The sequence below is a fragment of the Mus pahari genome, chromosome 6 (assembly GCF_900095145.1).
Source record: "Mus pahari chromosome 6, PAHARI_EIJ_v1.1, whole genome shotgun sequence".
NCBI classification, from domain to species: Eukaryota; Metazoa; Chordata; class Mammalia; order Rodentia; family Muridae; genus Mus; species Mus pahari.
Window position 1 is genome coordinate 42654960 of NC_034595.1, and position 5529 is coordinate 42660488.

General features: G+C 36.5%; 1 pseudogene; it reads left to right on the forward strand.

The window, feature by feature from the left end:
* Positions 1–5090, forward strand: part of LOC110323309 — a 172248-nt pseudogene extending 167158 nt beyond the window's left edge.
* The last annotated feature ends 439 nt before the right edge of the window (positions 5091–5529 follow it).

Sequence of the window (5529 nt, forward strand, 5' to 3'; positions counted from 1 at the left end):
TCTCTCTCACACACACACACACACACACACACACACACGGACACGGACACGGTCACGGACACACACACACACACACACACACACCCTTTACTCTGGTTTCCCAATACACTTAAATTTCTTGGAAGCCAGTAGGGGAAAAAAAAAACATAAAACTGAACTAAAGGGTGGGAAATATGGATTTCTGAAAATCAGAAATTAACAGCTCATTCCACCCCCAGGTATTGATGTGTACTACTTCAATCTTGGAAAATACAGCTTCACTCATTAAATGCATGGTAAGAAGCTATGCATTTGCCCATCAAGAAGGGTCTTGTACCAGGCATTGTCTTTCATTAAAAATAGTCACATGTGAGGGAAAAAAAACTGACACTGTTTTCAAACAGTAAACAATAGAAAACAGGAGTGTCCTTCCTGGGGAACAGGGAGGACAGATGAAGTAAGCATTGTGGCTATGTGTGCTCTGTGCCTACAAGTTCCATTCAGACTGAAGTCCACTGGGAAAATTCTAAAGACAATAATGGCCCAGTGAATTAAGGAGCTAGAACTTGAAGCATCTAAAGTGACTAGAATCTGTGGGAATAAGGGATTTATGCAGAAAAACAAGAATATACACCTTAATATGAACTATCTCAAGTCTTCAGCTGAATACTCTTAGCCGCTTTTTAAGGTGATCTTCTGTGGAGCAAGAACCAAGCAGCTCCTAGAAGGAAGTGAGTTGCAAAATTTTCCCTAATTCCTGTCCCAGGTCTAGGGCTAGAATTTCCAGGCTGAAGTATAATTGCACTCTGTCTAAACAAAGTAAAGAAAATTTGCTGAAAATTACACCATTCGGTAGAAATTTCAGAAGGCTGTCACTTCAACTGTGCATGAAAATAGCACTCGAAATCAGGCCACTTTGAAAACACCTGAGAAAGTTAAGCTATATGTTACATTGCTGTTAAGCATATAAATTTCCACATTCTTAAAAAAAAAAAAACAAATCTAAGAAAATATAAGTGTAATGTTCACAATGTACGGTATTCACAGGCAGCACCTGTAGTTATTCTTCTACCCACAAAGATGGGACACTATAAAAATGTCATTCTGATGTAAAAGGAAAAGAAATGAATAAACAGAAAGTAAGTTTTAGTGGTGCATGCATATTGGCAGTAACCAGCAGTGTTCTAGTGGGTGTTAAGGTATCTGTGTTAACAGAAGGGAGATAGTGCCTGGTAACAGAAACCTATCCAACTACTTAGAACCAGTGTGATCATAGAGCATAACTTTCTATATCCACTTTACTGAACTAGTAGTTTCTAACTAAACATATACACTTACACCTCACATAAGTGTAACTCTCATCCCTCATCACTGAAGCATCTCTTTGCATAACACTGACATCATTATAGAATACAACTAATCACAATAAATGAAAAAAAAAAGGCCAAACTGACCAACTGATCAGTTGTACCTAAACCCAATGGATATATCTACAACACAACTCCTGTACCTAAAGCTAAGGGAACATCATGGAAAAGAGGTCAGAAAAACTAAGAGGATCAGGAAATCGATTGATAGATTGTGTCTCTTAGACATGACCCACAAGCTACTTAAATGATACCTCAATAAGATGGTTGCCTTAATAGGTCCTGAATAGTGACAATACCAAAAACCATGCTAACATAGAAGTGGCAATATCACTGGTCACCAACCATACAGAAAAAAGAACAAAAGGCTGCTAAGAACTGCAGAGATATGGAAAATTACTTGTCCTCAGAAATCAGCAACCTTCTTGTTTATCCAATTCCAAGTGATGGGCACTGAAATCATGTACATACAATCAACACTAAACTAATTCTGCAGGTTGTATTTATATGTATTCATTTATACACAGCAGATCTGAGCTACAGACACCTGTACACCTTCCCCGCCAGAGGAGAAGTGGCCGCCTGGGAGGGTTCTGACCGCCAGAGGCATCTTATATCCTGGGTCCTTCAGAGACCAGTCTGCGCAGGAGTGCACATGGACTGCAGAAGCATCCCATAACACCCTATGTCTGTCCCCAGCTCTTTTATATTATATTCTCTCCTACAACACTACAGTGTCTAAGCCTTGAAGTGTGTGATATTGATAGTGATGATGTGAGTTAGTCCTTTGCCTACTTGACCGAATGCAGAGTCATTTGAGGAGAGGAAACATCAGAAGAGAAAATGCCTCCATCAGACTGACTGATGATTGATGTGGAAGGGCGCACAGTGGCAATGCCACAGGATCCCTAGGCAGGTGATCCTGGAAAATATATATTACGGGAGTCAATAAACAGTGAGTCTCCTTCAGTTCCTGTCTTCAGATTCCTGTCTTGACTTCTTGTTCTTAATTCTCTTCATAAGGGCTGGAGAGATGGTGTGGTTAAGAGCACTAACTGCTCTTCCAGAGGTCCTGAGTTCAATTCCGAGCAACCACATAGTGGCTCACAACCATCTGCAATGGGATCTGATTCCGTTTTCTGGTGTGTCTGATGAGAGTGACAATGTACTCATGTACATAAAATAAATAAATAGATCTTTTTAAAAAAATTCTCTTCATAAAACACTACAAATATAAGCTGAAATACACATGTTCTGCCCCACATTTATTTTGGTCTTGGTGTTTATTACAGCATGACGAACCAAATGAATGTACCTGTTTATAATTAAGCATTTATCATTTAACAACTTACCCATGACATAGTGACCAGTTATGATTCTATATAGTTACTGACAACCAAAGCCGCCCAACAAAATCAAATTACTATTCTCTATTATGGTAACTTCATAACAATTCTTGCCTAGAAATACAGGATGGCATAGGAATTAGGAACAGAATGAGTTAAAGTTTTATTTCTGAAATTTTTAAATATTCTAAGTTCTATTCCCTTGTTAGGATCCATTACTGTTAGGTTGGTAAGGCAAAATTTCTTCTCTTATGAAATGATAGCCACACCTATCTGATTAAACCACATATTATTTTTTCTACCATAGAAGGAATATTTTAACTGCCTGAAACATGTGTTCCTGTAAATATAAGTAACTATGGTAGAAATTCCCATCATTAGGTAAATTGAAAGATCACCCTGCAGTGGTCATGAATAACATTTCAACACAGTTATCTAACCTATATATATATATATATATATATATATATATATATATATAAAAACTGGAAAATGTGGGTTATCACTAAACTTTTTCAATGTATCATCTTAGGCATGATCCCATGTGAATAGAGCTGTATTCCCTCTCTCTCCTAGGTGCTTTTTGATTCTTTACTAGTCCGTATTTCCACAGCAGTACAAGGGGAGTTACAGTGACTACAGGCTGTAACACAGTATGTCTACAATATCAGTGCAGTCAAGTCACAAACAAGCAAACAACCATAAGAACAATTCTCAGAAGAGTCAAACATACAGTCCAGAGCTTTTCTAAAATGTCCAATTATTAGCCAAAACAGAGAAACATGGAAAGTAACAATGTTCAGGGAACACAAATGGTAACTAGAGGCTGTCTCTGAGAAGAAAGACATTATGTAGTTAGTTGATAATTCAAATCAGGTATTATAAACATGTTCAAAGAACCAACAAAAGCCAATGTTTAAAAAAAGGAAGTATTATTGTAGCTATTCACCAAATAAAACATAAATTATTTAGAATAACCAAATGAAAAATTTAAAGACAAAACAATATATGATGTTTTTTAAAAAGCAATTACTGGCACAATAAGACTCCATAAGACTTAGATGGTAGAAGAAAATTAAGTATTTAGACATAAGTCTATATGTGAAAAACTGCAAACCAAGAACTTGGTTTGGGAGGAAACAAATGGAACAATAAAGAAAAAGAAAGAAAGAAAGAAAGAAAGAAAGAAAGAAAGAAAGAAAGAAAGAAAGAAAGAAAGAACAAAAGAAAGAAAGAAACAAAGAAAGAAACAAAGAAAGAAAAGAAATAGCCTCAGAAATTTGAGGAAAAAAAAAACATGTAGGCACACTGGATGCCAAAAAGTAGAAGAAGAAAAATGTAACAGGTAGCAACGTTTTCAAAATAATAGTTAAAATGCCTCAAAATTGTGTTATAGCGCTAATTTGAACATATAAGATGTTCACCAAACCCAAAGCAAGATAAGTATGAAGAAGTCCATAGCTAAAAACATCATACTCAACTGCTGAATGCTGTAAAGAAGAGTCTTAAAACATCAGGGAAACCATAGCTCATCACTACAGAGACCACAAGCAACAGATAATTTGCACAAGCAAAATTACTTCTCAAAAAAGAAAATAAAATCATCTACCAAGATAATTAACTATCCCAAGGGATCTCACAAATACTTTTGAACCTAATAAACCAAGAAAGATTATGGGATAAATAGTAAAGTATGAAAATCAACTGCAACCCTATACATGAGGCATTTAAGTAGAATTTGAGCATTTAAAAAGAATCTATTTAAAACAGTTCTTAAAAATTAAGTATTTAGGCTTTTCAGACGCTACTTTTGTGAGTCGCTGCTTACTGCAACCACTGTCAACTCCACTATGTTCTTTGACATCAAGACTGATGGGAACAAGCCCTTGGGCTGCTTCTCCTTCACACTGTTTACAGGCAAAGTTCCAAAGACAGCAGAAAACTTTCATGCTCTGAGCAGTGGAGACAAAGGATTTAGCTATAAGGTTCCCCCTTTCACAGAATTATTCCAGGATTCATGTGCCAGGGTGGTAACTTCACACCATAATGGCACTGGTGGCAGGTCCATCGACAGATAGAAATCTGAGGATGAGAACTTCATCCTGAAGCATACAGGTCCTGGCATCTTGTCCACGGCAAATGCTGGACCAAACACAAACAGTTCCCAGGTGTTTGTTTGTTTGTTTGTTTGTTTTATCTGCAATGCCAAGACTGAGGGGCTGGATGGCAAGCATGTGGTCTCTGAAAAGGTGAAAGAAGGCATGGGCATTGTAGAAGCCATGGAGCATTTTGAGTCCAGGAATGGCAAGACCAGCAAGACCATTTCTGACTGTGGACAGCTCTAATTTCTTTTGACTTGTGGGCATTTTACCCATAAAACCATTCCTTCTGTAGCTCAGTAGAGTGGCCCCACCCCTATCTACTCACAATGCCCTGTAAAATCCCTGCTCTCACTGAAGTACTTCAGATTCCATATATTCCTCATTCTTCTCCGAGTCTAGCTGGATTGCAAAGTTTATGATCATGAAGAAAAACTAAATAAAAAAATAGGTATTTATATATAAGTCTATACATGAAAAACTACAAACCAAGTCTTTGTTTTTTCTAAGAAAATTTATTTTTAAGAAAATGTGTTATAAGAATATACTTTAGTCATTTTATTTTTCTAAATAAATAAAAAATGGAATATATATATGTGTATATATATATATATATATATATCATTTGTGTTATAATTTGACTGTAAAACAATGTGTTTCTCCTAATATACATGCAAAATTTTGCGCACACACACACACACACACACACACACACACATGAGCAATGTAAAACCATAA